Here is an 18380-nt window from a genome sequence, read left to right on the forward strand (position 1 = left end):
CTCTTTCCTGCCAAGCAGGGGTGTCCTGGCACTGGGGCCTTGCTCTTGTGTCTCTTTGATTGGGGCATTGCTAAGGGCAGTTTTGGCAGCTTTATGGGCTGCGTCTCAGGCTGCTGACGTGGCCGCCTGATGGATGGCCTGCCATGCTGTGCTTCTGGGGCCATGCCCTTAACTTCACCAAAGGAACTTGCTTGGTCCATGTGTTTTGGCTTCTTTTTATGAGAAGATTTGTGTTCACCCATGAATCACAGAGTAACCATGCTAGAAAGAACCTTATAGATCATCTGATCCACCACCGCCACTATTATCACTCTCCAGACACTTCTCTGATGAGAAAATGGAAGTTTATTTGATAATTAAGTATTAATTATAAAGTTCAACAGAGTAAAATATTTCTATACCAAGAAATTATTATAAAAATGTTTATTTCATGTCAACTATATGCCAGAGACTTTATTATGTTGCTTAATCCTAAGGGCCACTCATATTGCACAAATCCAGGGGGCCCCATTTATCTCATAGAGGATATATTACTTTATGGATGTTCAAGAGCCTCCTAGAATAGTGCTGTTCATAACTTGGGTGGCCATACCTGGTAGCCCTCTTAGGATTGCTGGCAACCTTATGAGGAAGCTGTCATTCCTGTAGTGGTTCCAAGTACTCAATACCTGTTTCCTTCTGCAGCAAAAATGGCTCATCACTGAAGATTATCAGCCAAATGGGAAACAAGCACCACCTTTCAGATGTGTCACTATAATGTGTATCAGGCAGTTTTTGCTACATAACAAATCACCCTGCAATGTAGAGGCTTAAAGAAGTTAACTATCTGTTATTGCTCACAAATCTTAAGGTCAGCTGAGCAGTTCTGTGGATTTGGGCTCAGCTCAGCTGATCTTGGTTGAGCCTATTGATACATAGTCACCACCTCATGTGTAAACCATCCCATTCTAGGACGGCCTTGGCTAGGCTGGCTAAGATAACTGGGCCTCTCTCCATGTGGTCTCCCTTCAGGAGGTTAGCCTGGGCTGTTCACATGAAGGTCAGAGTTTCAGAAGAACAAAGGGAGCAGGTAAAACCTCTTGAGGCCCAGGCTCAGGACTCATATAATCACTTCTGCTTCTCTGTTTGACCAAAGCAAGACACAAAGCCAGTTCAGATTACAGGGGTAGAGTAATGAAGTCCACCTCTGAGAACAGGCACAAAAATTTGTGGCCATTTTGGTAACCTATTGTCCCTATAACTCAAAATTACAGAGTTATGGGTTAACTCTGTTAGAGAACATGGCTTAGGTTTCCATCTGAAAGTGGTATGACCTACACTTGCCCCATAATGTACCAGTCTGACTAGCAGCTGTCCAGTTACAGGTGGAAAAGCTGGAACACAGAACAAAAGATTGGGATTGTTGTCCAAAGCAGTGAGTTCATCTAAAAGGAAGGGGTTAGCATTTGACTTTCATTGGTACCTATCACTTTAGATATTCTGGTGCATATCACGTTAGATACTACTTTTCTCTTAAAGAGAAGTGTGTAAGGATCTGAAAGTCTATAGGTGTTCCATTTAGCACTGAGACGGGAGTAGAATGTAAGTTCTTCTCTCTGTGGTTCAAGGTGGGAATGTGGGAAGAATAGAGGAGAGAGTCCCTTTTTGATCAACAACCCCCAAATCTAGACAAGGAAATGGAGGCTCAGGGAGATTAATATACATACCCAAGAACACAGAGTTGACAAGGTTAGGCATACTACCCAAATTGTGATACCAAGGCTGACTAAGATCAGCCTTGCTTGGGTTTCCATCCTTAATAGCTTCTAGCCTTCTGCTGAGGGCCCGACAAGGCTCTCAAAAGTACTGAGCAGCTAATTTGAGCTGAGCATCCTTCTAAACACCTTCATATAAATTACAGCATAAAATCTTCACCACTCTGAATGACAAGCATGATTATCTTCATAACTAAGAACACGAAATGCAGGTAGAGATGTTTAAGATCACACAGTTAGTAAACGGGGTAATATGGACCTAATTTTGAATTCAGGCTCTCACCAAATCCAAATGCTTTCTTCGTTATAGTGTATTTATTCAGTTTTCTTGTCATGCATTGTATGTGCCAGGCAAACAGGGTTATTTTTCTCCCCAAAAGATTGTTTTATTCTTTAGTTCTTGCTTTTGCTTTACCTGAAATGTACCAGCAACTACTTTTTTTATGATGTAAATTTCCCCATTCCCACACTCATTGGCTGCCCTAGCTCTACTTATAAGATCCTTATTTTTTAAAGACTAGCTCACATACCACCTTCTCCAATATCCAGAATTAAAATCTACTCTTCCTTCATCTTTCCAGTAGGAAATCATCTCTCCCACTCCCTCTGTGTTCCTACAACACCTCACTTCACACCACCACTACCATTTACTTGTTTATGTCTACTATTTACTTGTTTATTCTATTATGCCTTGAAAGCTTATTCACAGGACTCATGATCGTAACCTCAATGCCCAGAATACAGGTTTGTCATTGACTGGGAGGATAAAAGCAAAAAAAAATTAAATTAAATTTAAAAAGAAAAGAAACTACATTATTTCCATGCTCAGGTGGCTGGTATTGAGTAAATCCCCATTAGCTGCTAGCCAACCTGGGAAGACTGCCTGCAGGAAGGAAGCTGTGGGTCTGAAATCCTAAGAAACGTCTGAATTTCATCAGTGCTTTCAGCTCTTCTCATCCTTTCGGTCTCTGACATCTAAAAGGCTTTGAAATTGCTTTGATAGAAATCAATAGTTTGTCAATCTTAGTCACAGCAGTTTTTGGAAAAGAGAAGGGAAAAATGTGTGCAAAGACTGCTGTAATAATTTAAGTTTTATCCAAATAAGATGTTCCATGAAATGCAGAAGACTGCTTAAAGTGACACATTTCTGGCAGCTGCGATTGTCCCTGCAAAAGATAAAAGGAGGATGGGAAGACAGCATTTTGTAGGATCTCTCACCACTTCTAAACCAAGTCCCTTTTGTTTCTAATTCTCAGAGGAAAGAGGGGATGAGAATAGAGGCTTTCTAAAGATAAAAGAGTAAATGTTCATGCCGTGTGTGTCAGGCATCTGATCAATTCTAGCATGTGTATGTCACTCTATAATCTATAAAGTGTTTTCCATCTATTTTCTTATAATAAGTCTATAGAGTAGATAAACCCATTGATAATCAAGGAATGCTGGAAGCTTGAATTCACAGTATAATTTAAATTTTTCATTGTCTTTTTTGAAGAGACTTTTATCATGATGCATGTTTTCCTTTACGATGACCTTTGATTTTTCTTCCAAGACATAAAGGCTAGCTCTTTGAAGACAACTCTCCCCCACCAGGCGACCTAATCCAAAGGAAGTGATCCAAGACACAAGAATAAAAGGAGCAAGATAAAGGCTTGAAGTAAAAGAAACATTTCTGGTCCTAGATTCTAGTCTGGGTTTGCCTGTGACCCACTGCATGGCTTTGAGCAAGTTGCTTCAATTGTCTTAAGTTTCCCAGCCAGAGAGTTAACTATTTTCTCCTCTCTGCTCCCAGAATATTTTCAACACTGTATTATAATTTAAATTTTATAACACGTATTTATGTTACCTACTCAGAGAGACTTTCCCTGACCATCCTGTGTACAGTGGTTTCTCCCACCCTTATTCTATCTCTGCCCCTCACTTGTGAACTTCATAACACTTATCATAATTGCTCATTATTTTCTTTGTTTCCCTGCTTACTTGGTAGAGGTTCTGGCTGACTCCCCATCTAGAATGCCAGCCTCATGAGGACAGTTGCCAGATGGTCTTGTTCAGCAGGCCGGTGCCTTGGTGAAGTAGGTTCTCATATTAATGGAGTGGATGATGCCTTCTCTAGGAGAAAAAGAACTCTTCTTTGACTTCTCTGTTGGCCCAGAGTTCTCTGTTAGCACAGAGCTGATTCTCAATAAAGGATGATGTTGAGGGGCAGGAATATGCCCCTGTCATCCCTCACCTCACACTGCAGCCTTGGCCCATGAAGGAGAGAACAACTCTTATCCTTGTACTCAGTGCCTCTGCCCCTTACCGGTTTCTTCCCAGAGGAGGAGGAATTGTCCACCTGGTTGGATAGACCCTGACAGTACCATACCCTGAACTGTGAGTGGGTAATGACACACCATGGAAATGCAGCGTGCAGCTGTAAACACATCCTATTGTGCTTCCTGAGGCATGAGGAGGAACAGGAGGCTCTTCCCCCCCACTCTTCTGGGTCCAAGCATGGTGAACTATTGTCCATTTCCTGTCTGCCTACAGTAAGCATCTGCCAGGAAGACATCCCTCAACTATTCTTCCATGTGACTTGTGTTAAGGTGAAAGGATCAGGCAAGACATCCTCATTCTTGTGGCTGTTTAGGTAATTAAACCTGGGATTGGCTTCACTAAACCAGGTATCTTTCTTTGTAGATCTGAAATTGTAGACTCAAATCTAAGTCCAGGATGGGAAGGAAGGCATGTTTGTTTGCACCACTTTCTCCAATACATCCTTTGCCACTGTTTTGCAGTGAGGTATTCTGTGATTGCCCAGACATTAACAAACTTGGAATTTTATTTTTTGTTTTGTTATGAATGTGTCTATAGTGTACCCCCAGAAGGCAGGAGGGATAATTCTGAGGACTTGAGCACTAAACTGGACCCCCAGTCCCCAAGAATGCTTTGTTTTTCTGTGTATGGTTCCAGACAACTTGTATCCCCAAAATGCAGAATTGCTGAGTGTTGAGTAAGAGACTCTAAATGTGAATATCATCCTAGGTGACTCCTATACACTTTGAAGTTTGAAACCATGTCCTAGCAATTGGCTGAATGAATTGGAGTTTGACAGATGGACCTCGTAGATTGATTAGCCTGCTCTGAGATCATAAGTTTACTACCTCACTCTCAAGTGACAATCCGATTAGCAAGAGGGGGTTGCTAATTGAAGACTTATGGTCCTTGGCATTAGATCTACAAGAGTTAGCCACAGCACAGCTGTCCCCTAGCTGTACAACCTCAAGCTGGGTACTGAATCTCCCTGCATATCAGTTTCTTCAACTTGTAAAACAAGAAGAATAGTACCCATTTCTCAAGGAGGGTGTAAGGATTACCAATAACATATGTGCAGTTTTTGATGCATACAAGTAGTTAGTGAATATATTATGAAAGAAAATGAACAAAAAATAACCTCCAACCCTGTAGGGCAAAGAGATAGAATGATGGGAGATATCTTGTACTGTGAAGTCTGTAGGAGGCTTTGAACTTTTATCCAGATTCTTGAGTAAACAAATGCAAAGACACGCTTGGACATGACCACACATCAAGGCCACTGCTACAAAATAGAACACAATCTATTGTGATCACTGATACATCTGAACCAATTCTGTTTTTTTTCCAGCTGACCTCTACCAAGACCTTATGGCAGGAATGTCATGTTTCCATAACCTTGAAGATACCAAGTACATTATCTGCTCTGCAAAGAGATAAAGTACACAAGGCCTCCTTGTTTCATCTTAGAAACTTCAGTTAATAGAGATCAGTAAAGCTAATTGGAGCTCATTAGTTGTAGAGGTCAAGTATTCTCATAGAAAAATTATTCCCAGGCCACAACTAGAGAATGTCAATGCTAGAAGATACTGAAGGGTGATTTTTAAAAAATTCAACCCCCTTTTTTTTTACAGATGAAAAACAGGCCCAGAAAGGGGAAGTGACTGGCTGCAGGTCAGCCATGTCACCCACTTCTGATTAGACCTAGAGTCAGGAACTAGCTGGAAGTCAGGGCTTCATCACGGCTGACCATAGCAAGCCATGGTGCAAGACCTGGGCAAAGTTCTAGAAATCCATACAGAAAATATCAAAGAAAAGTAGTTTCCCTGGTGTGGCTGGGTCCTCAGCTGGGAGGGAGGACTCTGCACTTTTGCCACACAAAGCCTGGTTGCTCATCTTTTCCCCGTAGGAAACCACAGAAGCCCTTTTATTGTTGGGGGCTGGTGGGGACTCAATACATTCTTTCCCCAGGAGAACAGTTCCTAGAAAGCCATAAACCAGTCTTTTCATTTTATTTAGGCCTCACAATTATCCATAGAGATGGGCATCCTCATTCCAAACCAGCAGAGGAACAGACAGAAAGCTGCAAATGGCTCTGAGCCTCCCTGTCTCATGGCTCAGGGTGGCCAGCCCCGACTGGAAGCACAGCTACCTAGTTCTGAGGGCCTTCTGTTCTCACCATACCCTGCTGCCCATGCATATTGCTTATCTCAATAATAGAAACCATGTTTATTTGTTTGCTTTATTTGTTTCTCCGATAGAAAATATGCTCCATGGGGGCAGGGGGATCTTGTCTGTCTTGTTGTTTAGCATTTCCTTAGGCCTTTGGGCAATGGTGGATACTTCTGTAGGTGTTCAAGAAGGGGAAGATAGAGGACAGGCAAAGGAGGAGGGAGAAAAGGAGGAAGGGTAGAGAGGAATCAAGGAAGAAATTCTGCCTAGGTGCCCTGTACCTCTATTTTCTGTTCTAGAATCAGATCATTATAATGACAACCCCTCAAGCGTGCACAGCTTCCACCATTTATAAAATGTTTTGGCATTCTTTGGATTCTCCCTATAACCCTGTAAAGTAGAAAGAGAAGGGCTCTTTATCCCGATTTTATAGATACATTCACAAATTGATCATCTCCTGAGAACTGCCAAGTACTAACAACTGTGATAGCCACGGATGCACCCATGACCATAATAACCCGGTTCTCATGGGGATTTCTTTTGACCTGTCTCCCAAAATAGAGTATTGCAGGCAACAGGAAGGCCATAATGGCGCTGCGTTCAAAGAGAGGGATTTGTTCTTAGAGTCTTCCCCAAGCTCCATGCTCCAAACAAGGTAGAACCTTGAGATGAGTTTTAGAAGGGCATGTGCAGAAGGAACAGTGCATACAAAGGTGTACACATTTGAGAAGTGTGGGGCCTTCCAGCAATGTGTCTGGCACCTAAGATGCCTGCAGAAGAGCAGAGGCACTGACCTTGGAACAGAGAGCAGTGACCAGACCTCAGAGAGCCCTCAATGCCAGGTGAATAAGCTTGGACTTCAGCCTGGAGACATAGGGACCACTGATGTGTGTACACCAGAAAGTGGCCACATCTGATCTTCGAGTCAGAAGATCACTTTCAAGGAGGCAGTAGAGAAGATAGAAAGGAGAAGAGCAAGGCAGAAAGGGCAGCGAGAACAATTCCAGAGCTGTAAGGATTATCCTGGAGAGAGAGAGGAAGAGAGCCTGCACCAGGCAGCCCTGGAACTCTGCAGCAGAGAGACTCAGGTAGGGTCAACAACAGAATGGGCTATGCTTCTGGGAGAGGAGAGATCTGCCCAGGGTCTCCATAGCAAATAGATGGTAAACCTTGGTCTTCTGTATCCTGGGTCAAAATTCTTCCCATTGCAGGGCAAGTGCTGCCTCACACATGAACCTTCTGGTCAGTCCCCCCAAGGAGTGCTGCGTTCCCCAGGAGCCTACCTTCTGCTCAGCTACCAGCTCCTGGCCCTATCCTCCCTGCCTCTGCTTACCACAAATAAAAGCTGCTTTACCTTCCAGGGAGTGTTAGAGATTACAAAGCTGCCAGCCATAGGCAACAATGTCCTCTACCCTTGAGGGTTAAGGTGGGCCACTACCACCTACTGAGGTACCTCCTGTTCATTCATTCATTCACCATTTATCTTGTTTATTTTGTATTGAGCACTGGGACCCATTTGGCCTCTTCAGGACTTCTCTACAGTTGTCCTTTTGAAGATTTGTTTAATGCTAAAGCTCAAAGAGACTTCTGAGCTTTACTTGGGCTCATGGTAGCCATGTGAAGTGTCCAGGGCCACAGCAAGCAGGTTAACAGCTCAAGTCCTGAACTCACTTCCAACCCCATGGGATTTCCAATGACCTCTTAGTGGCCTAGGCAATTAGGACTTCATCTCCGGTCTGATCAAACCAGAATGGTTTTCAAGACAGGAAGAGGGAGGATGTTGACCTACAGAGGATCCAACAGGGGAGTGACTGTCCTCGGTCCCTAGGAGAGACAACGGAAGATCTGGTTGCTCGACACCATGCACACCAGCAGCACTCTGATACATATGGTGTTTATCCTTTCCTCATTCTTTGGTGATGTGCTCGTTGATGAGCTGTGGAGCATATCCAGAATGTTTTTGGAGCTGTTAGCTATTATGTCCTAAAAAATAATAAATTGCACACTGTGGCTCTGTTTCTTTCTTTCAAAGCAACTGGAGAGCTAAAAATACCAAGCTCCTTCCAGGGCCCACATAGTGTCAGAGTTACCACCAACGGGAGGGTCCCACTGGCCCTGGAGACCTTGTTGACTTTGAAAAGCTCACTCAGCACCAGCTGGGAGCCCTCCTGGCCCCAGTGTCTCCTGGACACCCAGCCGGGCAGGCTCCTCTGTGCCGACACAGACAGCAGGCTGCCCGTTGTTGGCAGATCGCAGAGCTGCACCCCCAGCCCGTGGCCTGCCCGCTCTTGGGCCACCAGGTCTGTGTTTATTATTCCAGATGATAAAGCATACTGTCCCGAGGAGTTCAAAGCCCCAAATAACACGCTGGCTCATGGGCAGGAAAGTTGCCATTGTTCATTTCCTAGAGCTGTAGGCTAACCTCTTGCTCCCTTCCCTCTTCTTCTCTTCCTTCCCTTCCTCCCTCTTCTCCTCTCTTCTCTCTCTCTAGCCTATTCTCTTCTTTCCTTCTCAGGCCTTATCCCCTATTCTTCTCTTGGTCTCTCCCGTTTCTTTTCTCTCTAGAGCCCCTGGGGCATATGGGTAGAAAATAGTTTGAAAACCCCTGGGTTAGAGGCTAATGGCCTTGTTGCCACTGAGATTGTCTAAGAGTCATTCCTTTCCATTCTGTCTTAGGCCACAAGTTTTGAATGAGAGTTTAAAAGGTGGGTGCTAACTGATAAATGTCTAGCTTTCAGACCAGGGGACAGAAATCCTTGGCCCAGTCTGCCTAGGATCTTAGTATATTAAAAGGCCTGAAAAGAAACGGGAATATCTTTATGTAGCGAAATTGATCAGAAAGTTAGACAATTCTGCAACCTTGCTAGATTTGTGATTATAGGGAAATTATTTCTCTGTGGACCTCAGTTTCAAATATGTCTAAAGGAGTTAGGAATCCCTGTTTTGCTTTCTTTCAGGAAGGATTAAAATCACCTAAGATCATAGACAGGAAAATTCTTTGGTGCCTATGCAAGAGTATAGTAATATTATTACAGGCAACCTACTGCCCATGTTTATTGTGAGAATAAAATGAGGCTGTATGTAAACTCTCTCATATACTGTCGGGCACAAACATTAGCTACAATTATTTGCCATTGAATAGGTCCCCAAAAAAGCAGGCTGAGATGGAGATGTTCAAGCAGAAACTATATTAGAGAGTGCTTTCAGGATGCTCAGATGAGATAGGGAAGGGTAGGAAGCAGAGTCAGGCAGAGGAAGAAATAAATTTCAGTGCAGCCTCAACACACGTCTCAGCCAACATTAAAGAAAGCTCTGAAGCCGAAGGGTCTTTAAGAGTTGCCCTAAATGAAGATAAGGGGGTCAGGCATTTATACCTCCACAAAGTTTAGTCACTAGATATGGGCTGCCCCAGAAAAGGGGTGTGATCTTGGGAGAAGCAGCGCTCTTCAACTGCTACAATCCTCAAAGGGGACTAAGAGTTGAGGGTTGTCTGCTGGCAGCCCTCTCAGCAACTGGAGGAATAACTCCAGTTGCTCTCCTCTTTAGAACAGAGCAGAGGTCTGAGCCATGCATCCCAGTGTCTCCTACATCATCATTATTATATAAATTATACACTATATATTATATAAATCATACGTTAAATTAGTGATTTATTTTATTGCCTCATAGCTGACAAAATCTGATACTGGCCTGAGTCTGTAATTACAAGAGAGATGTAGGAAAATTATTTCTACCTAAAAAACCGGTAACTACTACCAGTTCCCAATGGAACATGTCAGACTGACTGATACAATAGGTCCACAACATAGAATCATGATTTACAACCTTCCTAATGTTCTCCCAGCCTTGTGCTCTCTGTCATACCCTACTGGCCAATTCTACGTACTGCCTCTCGGGTTGATTCTTGCTCTCTACTCTGATTCTGTCACTCTACTACTTAAACATAACCAATGGCTTCCATCTCCTAAGGAAACAGTCAAGATTCCTCTTTACAACCTGGTCTCACTCTGCCTTGACAGCTTCCTTCCCCACCTCTCCTTCCATCCCTCCACCTCTTGACCCCTGCAGCCTTCATACATTCCAGGGCAGCCCTGTGCCCTTGTCTGGAATTCCCTCCAAGTCTTCCTCAGGATGGATTGCTACATATTCTCTGAAGCCCAGCCCAGGTGACTTTTCCTTTGTGCTTCCTCTGTGACCTGTCATCACCTTGATTATAACACCTAGATAAAGGAATAATCGAACAGATTCAATGTGAAGCTTCTGACACTAGATAGAAACAGGGCACTGTGATGAGGAATTAGCTTGGCTTTAAGGCCAACTGACCTTAGTACCAATCTATCCTACTGTTTCCTGACTTTAAGCTGTTAAGCAAATTATAAGGACTCAGGCTGTTTCCTTACCAGATAATCATAATAATACCTACTTCAGAGGACTGTTGTGAAGATTAAATGAGAAGACAGCTGTAAAATACACAGCTAAGTGCCTGGCATGGAGTCAGTGCTCCACACACCATACCTGCTGCTGGGGGACAGGAAAGAAGGGAAGTCCTCCACTTCTGCATTTTCTTCTCTGGGCATCTAGACACTCACCAGACTGTAAGCTCCCGGAGGGCAGGGTCTACAACTCCTTGCTCATAATTGCATTCCTAGTGCATAATTCAGTGTCTAACTAACGTATGTTTAAATATATTTAAAATATTCTAGAAATGCTGAAATATATGGATTTGAATTGAATTCCTTAAGGTTTTCAATGCGAAGGACATATCTCTCACTTTTAGAGAAGAGCAAAATAGAAATCCTATAAGATGGTGACCAGACCTGCAGCCTTGGCAAATAGACAAAGGAAGGAAAAACTGGCCTGCCACAATGAAGAACACCCCCATCTATCTTCTTTTCAAGGCAGCTGTACTCTGTAGTGAGGCAGCCATGCTGGACAATTTCAGACTAAACACATATACATCATTGTCTCCATGTTAGATGCTCATGTGTCTGCAGGGCTCCTGGGGACAGTACATAGGACTGAGACCACCTCAAAGTAATTTCAAATACACATCCCTGTCATCTTCCTGTCACTTCTTGGAGCAGCTTTAGGGTACCTCCATGGGGCAATGATTCCACATTCAACTTATCCTTCATGACTTGGGCTCAAGCCAGCTCACCAGATCCTGGTCCTAAGAAGAGAGCAAATTGTGTGGTTGCCATAAATTCCACTGAGAAGAGTGTCACCTCTTGGCTCTTTTAATTGTTCCTCCTAAAAAACATTTATGATACAATGATAGGTGTTCAGAGGAACTTACATTCAGATAGTAATTGGGCGGGAACAAAAGCCTTATAAACACTGTAAAAAAGAGAAAGGGAAAAGATTGCATTCTTCTCTTCACTTGATACTGAACAAATATTTATTATATGTCTACCATGTGCCAGCTATTGCCCTGGGCACTGGATGCCTAAGGAAATGAGACATCAACCCTGCTCACATGGAACTCACAGCTAAGCAGGCAGTGTAATAAGCACTATGGTCAAAACATGCAGATGAGGGCCCCCACTGCAGAGTTGGGAAGGTTCCCAAGAAAATGGCAATCAAACTGAGACCTCAGGGATCATCTCAGAGTTACTCATGTGAGAATGGTCACGAACAGAGGAGGGAAGAGTGTGTTCCCGTCAGAGGAAATGGGTGAGAAAGCACAGAGGTAAGAAAGAGCATTGGCTATTAAAACATGACATGTCTCTGCAGGGGGAGCATTGAGAATGCAGAGGAGTGATCATCGGGAGGCTGCAGAAATAGGAAAAGGCCCTACAGTGAAGGGACTTAGGAGCCATACTGGATGCTCAGACCTTTTCCTAAGAGCGCTAAAGATCTAGTCCTTTAAGAAAGATCCTGACCACACATCCTAACCAAAAATCCTCCATAGAAGGATCCTATCTGCCACATTCATTACTCAGGAGTCTCCCAAGTCCCGGCCCCTATGCCAGTCTTTATGTGCACTCTAAATCAGCAACTGACTCTAAGAGAACTTAAGAAAGCTTTCCTTTAGAGCTCACCTAAGTCTGAGAAAGTATGAGAACTAGGGAGGAAAAAGACTATTTTAAAAGTTAATTTTATGTACCAACTTGGCTAGACTATGGTGCCTAGTCACTTTGTCAAACACTAGATGTTGCTGTGAAGATGTTTGCATATGTGATTAACACTCACAAAATGTTTTATCAGTTGACTTTCAATAAAGTAGATTACTCTCCATGCTTTGGGAGGTCTTATCCAATCAAAGACCTGAAGTGTAAAAGCTGAAGTTTCCCAGGGAAGGAATTATGCCTTAAGTCTGTAATACAGAAACTCCCCCTGAGTTACCAGGCTGCTGTCCTGTCCCATGGATTTGAGACTCAAGATTACCACATCAACTCATAGCTGAATTTCCAGACTGCCAGCCTGCCCTGCAGATTTTGGACTTACCAGCCCGCATAATTGCATGAGCCAATTCCTTAAAATAAATCTGATTGACAGAGAAAATGCATGCAATGTATACATGCACACGTGAATATATATGTATATATGTATATATATATGTGTATATATATGTTTGTGTGTATATATATGTATACACATATATATATACATATCCACACACATATACTATTGACTCTGTATCTCTGGAGAACCCTGATACAACTAAGATTCAGAAAACCTATTCCAAACTCCCCTCTTACCATTTAACCTTCCTGAAATTATTTTCTCATCAGCATGATGGGGACTAATCTCCCTCCCTTTCAGGACTGCTTTGAAGATTAACTGGGTATGTAAACACACATAGCAACATGGCTAGCACATAGTAGGTGCTTCACCATTGTTTTTCTCTTTCCTTGATTGATTTATGGAATAGATGCATACCCAAGGAAGGGGCATTTTCCTGCTGACACAGGCTGCCCTCGATGAAATCTGATCTAGAATGGGAAGTGCTAAACAAATAAAAAAGAATTTGCTTTCGGAGTGTGATTGCCACTGTGATGGATGGCTGCTCCAAAGGCTATTTCTCAAGAGTTCACCGTAAAGAAAAATGTTCAGGTTTGATTTTATGTGTGTGTAGAAAATAAATTGTATGACAAGGGTGGTGACATTTGGATGGGGAAAGGGCTTAGCCAAGGAATTAAACATGTCAAGAGCCTCAGAATGAAAATAACATTGAAATGGAGGGTGAAAGGGGACATATTTGGAAAGCTTGACAAGTGGCACAATGGGAGGAAAGGTGGCATTCTGGAATGGGATGTTGGCCGCTCTCTGCCACTAAAGCCATGGTCTGCTCTTAACAACTCAGCAAGGTGCAAAGGAAAAAACATGAGCTTAGGTTCTAAAGCTCTATTATCACAACTGGCTTAAATTATTATTCTTTGCCTAATTAACCACAAAGCAACAGGGAGAGTTAAAACCAGGCAGGCCTTTTTATGGAATCTTTACGTAGGTAATCTCTCAGATCTGTCAGCAAAACTCAACATTAGAAATATCTGAGACACAGAGAAAATATCTGGGATAATGTCACACAGCACATGAATGGAAAACCCAGGTCTAAAACCCAGTTCTGTGAGCTCCAAACCACAGCTTTTGTAAGAAATTGAAAGTACTATCTAGATAAAGATGGCAAAGAGATTGCATTCAGCGTACCAACTCTGATTGATTGATTAGGGCTAGTTTGAGGTGTGGGAGAGAGAATGCAGCCTCAGCATGAAAAGGGGGCGTGATTGATTAGGGATGTCTGTCATGGGAGCCAGAGGGTCTGCAGGAAGGCCAAGAATTGTCATCCCTAACCTGGTCCAAACTATTCCCCCCCTATACCAAAGGTCAGCAAACATGCAGCTCATAGGCCAAATCAGGCCCACTGTCTAATTTTATAAATAAAGTCTTATTGGAACACAGCCCTCCTCATTCATTTGCATATTGTCTATGGCTGCTTTTGCTCTACAGCCACAGAGTTGAGTAGTTGCAACAGAGACTCTGTGGTCCGCAAAGCTTAAAATATATACAAACTGTCCCTTTGCAGGAAAAGTTTGCCAACAAACTCCTGTTCTAGAGCATACTGAGACCCAGATTGACTTGATTCCAGTGAGATGAGTGCATTCATTCATTCGTTCATTCATAGTTCATCATATATTTATTGCGTGTCTAATATGTGCCAGAAACTATATTAAGTACATTCACTACACACACATGCACACACACACACACACACACACATATATAATTATACATACACACATATCTCCAATCCATGTCAGCCTAAAGCTGTTTCTCTTCATAGTCACAGCATGGCTACCAGAGGCATTCTAGTCTATATGCTTCCTTATATGCAGCAGAAAAGAGGGAGAATCTTATCCTCCCTTCAATCTAATTAGGCTACTTAGGTCATAAGCCTAATCCAAGTCTAATACTATTTGCTGGGGATATCCCATGCCCGGAGTGGTGCTACTAGACCGCTGGAGGTGATGGTAGCTTCTCCTGAGTCATGTGTGAGAGAGATTAATGCTTACACAAAATCAAGTTTCAATTAAGAACGAGAGGAACGTGAATAATAAATGGACAACCACCAGTGCCCACCACAGTGGCTACTGCGATAGTGCAGGAGAATAATGGCCTTGGGTTAGGGGTGAGCAGGAGAGAGAGAAAAAGGGAAGACTGGAGCAAATATTGGAGATAGAAAAATTTGTGAGATTAGATGTGACAGTGGTAAGATAGAACAGAGTTGACCGTAGCAATGATTCAATCACTTTTACCAACAAGGTGCAAGAATGGAAGGGTGGGGGAACCCTAAATCAGTACTTCTTAATCCTGCCGGCCTGTTAGAATCACTGGTACACTTTTATAAAATACTATGTCTAGGACCCTCTCCAAATTGATTGAAACAAAACTTCTAGAAAAATATTTGGGTATTGGTGTTTTTGAAAAGCTCCCCAAGAAATTCAAATGTGTAGCCTGTATTGAGAACCACTGCCCTAAAGCATACAACTCTCATCAACCATCTCATCAACCTCCTCCCTTTATGAATAGAAAAACCTGGGTCCTGCCCAATGTCACGCACTTCATCACATTTTCATTTCAGTTAAGTTTTGTTTGTGTATCTACAGTGTTTCAGGAACAGGCCTATCTTACTGGAATCTAAAGTTAGCAGAGGATCTAAAATGACACATGGGGTGCAGAAATCTTGGGAAGGAGGCAGGACCACAACTCTGTCTCATGCGATAGAGTGAAAAGAGAGGAGATTCTAGAGTCAGACCAACCAAAGTTCACTTCCTGGCTCTGCCCCTGTGAGGTGTTGGGCAAGTCACTTAAACAATGAGAGTCTTTTTAAACTCATTGCAAAGTGGGAACAATAGTGTCTACCTAGTGATGGTGTGGAGAGGGTTAACCAAGAGACTGAACAGAAAGCCTACAGAGGACATGAGAGGCACTTGGAAATTATTAGCACCTTTTAAGCAGTTTGAGGATGATTAGGGCTTGGTCTGGAAAATAACTCTGCAAGTGAACTGGAGGTCTTGCTGGCTAAGCTCCATGGGCCAGGGGCATATGAATTCACAGCATGATGAGCTATTTTGATTTCAATTCAGGTTTTCCTAATGAAATGACATCTCTCTAAGATGACCGATCCCAGGAGAGAGCCCAATCTAAATTTAGAGGGTTTGAGTTCTTTTGAAAGCCCAAAAATGTGATCTATCTTCAGGCTTCATAGTTTCCAAGATCATCCGCAGTAGCCAAGCAGACCCTGGCGTTCTCTCTCACTGCATTTTGAGCCATGAGTCACCGCATCCATATAGTCTGTTTTGGGGCCGAGAGAGGCACTCCACTGGAGCCCCTCTCCCTGGAGCCCTCCAGCTTTCCACGATGATCAGCTGTCATTAGGAGAGGATGTGAGTCATTAGGAGCTTGCACATGTGCGTGTCAGTGCAAGGGACTCACTCATTCCCTCTACAAGAATCACCAAAAGCAATAACAAAGCTATGAGTGGCCTGGAGTGTGACATGATGCCAAGTAATCTGGGCCCTGGATCCCCAGGCCTGATTCACGATCAATAACAAGCACACATCTTGCTTCTTTTGTAACTTTCGCCAATGAATATCTTGCCTGAAGCTTCCCAGTCAGAAAAAATAACTTTTATCCACAGGGAGAGGATTTCAGCTCCTTGGGGAAAAAAAAGGTCAGACTAAAAATGTTAAAAAAGCAATGCGTCTCAAAAGTGATACATGGACTAAAAATGACATTTATCTGGAGAAGGATAGAACAAATACATATCGAGTGCTTCTTAGGTGTCCCGCATTGAAATGATATATATGAAACATCACAATAAATTAGTTACCTCTCTGACTACTAATTTCTTCATCTTATAGCTCTATTTTTATTACATATCTCTAAGTTTGTCTTGAATTATAAAAATATTTGACAATAATAAAGAAAATGTATTAACCATGTACTCTGTGCCAGGTACTCTACTAAATATATTGAAAACATGCTAGCACTGAATACAACAGTGCTCCCATGAAGCGGGGGTAGCCTAGAGAGATTGCACAAATGAGGAAGCCGAGGCTTTGTAGAGAGACTCATCCATCAGATTTCACATAGTAAGAGCGGAGCCAGTACAGTAAGCTGCCTGACTCCAAATCTCTTCCCCTGACAAATGCAGAAACGATAACTATGTAGCACTCTAATTTTTCTGAGCCTCAAAGTGGCAAATCAAGGGCTTCGACGTGGGGTTTCCTGGCTCCTGGTCCACTGTAATTTCAATTTTTTTCCTTAACTTGGCCTATAAAGTATGAAGCAGGGTCAAATGGCCAAGGAGGCTGGGCAAAGCTCCCTAAGGTTTCAGGGTGTTTGTTTAGGAGTCTCCTCTGGGGAGTGGGCCTTGGAAACATGAAGGTAAATAGGCCAGATCAGAGCTCGTGATGTCATGAAAGACACTTCATAAATGGCAGCCCTGTACCAGGCATCTTGTCCTGCGCCATCTCATTTAGTCATCACTGCAATGCTATGAATTAGGTATAATTTTCTCTATTTTACAGAAAACTGAGACCCACAAAAGTGGAATGACTCGTCCAAGGTCACCTAGCTGGAATGTGACAGAGTTTCTATCAGAACAATGATTTCTTATCCATGTTACTGAAATTCCTTGAGGTCAGAAGCATATTTTGATATATTTATTTTCCTAGCACTTGTCATGGTGCCTTAAACATCCTCAACAATTGGAAGTTTATGTTTCTCTTTGACACTAACAATATTCATTCAAGAATACGCCTGGCATTATATTAGATGCTTTATAACATATCATTTTGTCACTGTTCAGAATAAGCCCATGAACAAAGTTTTAGATATACTTTTAAGAGGGTGAAACAGAGAGAGACTAAGGTTAGGTCATTAGTACAAGATGCATGAAGAACTTAAATCCAGGTCCATGCAACTCCAATACTGTGTGTTGCCCAAATCTGTGCACCTCTGCTCCTTGGAAGAATGCTGTGATCAGGTCTGACCACTGGAACTTCCCAGTACCCACATCCTAAGTGCACTCAGGAGTCTGCCTCCATTGGCACTGTTCTGCCTCACAAAATGAGAACCCAGAGGATTCAAGGCAGGAACTGAGTTTGCCAACACTTTCCAGGCTGTCTTGGTGTTCCCAGAGTCTGAAGTAAGAGTTATTGGAGCTTGGTGCTTCTTGTAAACTATTTTTATACCTGGAATGTGTTGGGAGCCAGCTGGCTGCTGCCACAGCTCAGATATCACCTGGCGCTTTCTTCTAAACTAGGGGAATAAATCACGTGGACAGCCAAGCCAGACTGTGTCTGTCTGGGTCTGTATCTGATAAGAAGCACTTGGCAACAAGTGAGCTGTGTTTCATTTTCTGCAGAGCTGGCTATGTAAAAGGCATCAGCCAAGAGGATAAGAATCACCGGATTGCAAAACAGGAAGGTCCATCCAACCTCCCACTCTACAGGTAGAGCGACAGACCAAGAGCCTCAGGCTGACATATTGAGTTGCAAGATATGGAAATACATTCAGCTGAATGGAGAGTGCTGTATTGAAAATAGGGAAAGGAATTTTATGGAATCCACTTACAGGACAGACAACCAGAACACATAGAAACCGGGAAGTCCTCCCCCAGTGTTAGACATAGAGCTACAGAGCTATAGAGACCAG

Source organism: Symphalangus syndactylus, chromosome 19, assembly GCF_028878055.3.
Source record: "Symphalangus syndactylus isolate Jambi chromosome 19, NHGRI_mSymSyn1-v2.1_pri, whole genome shotgun sequence".
Classification (NCBI taxonomy): domain Eukaryota; kingdom Metazoa; phylum Chordata; class Mammalia; order Primates; family Hylobatidae; genus Symphalangus; species Symphalangus syndactylus.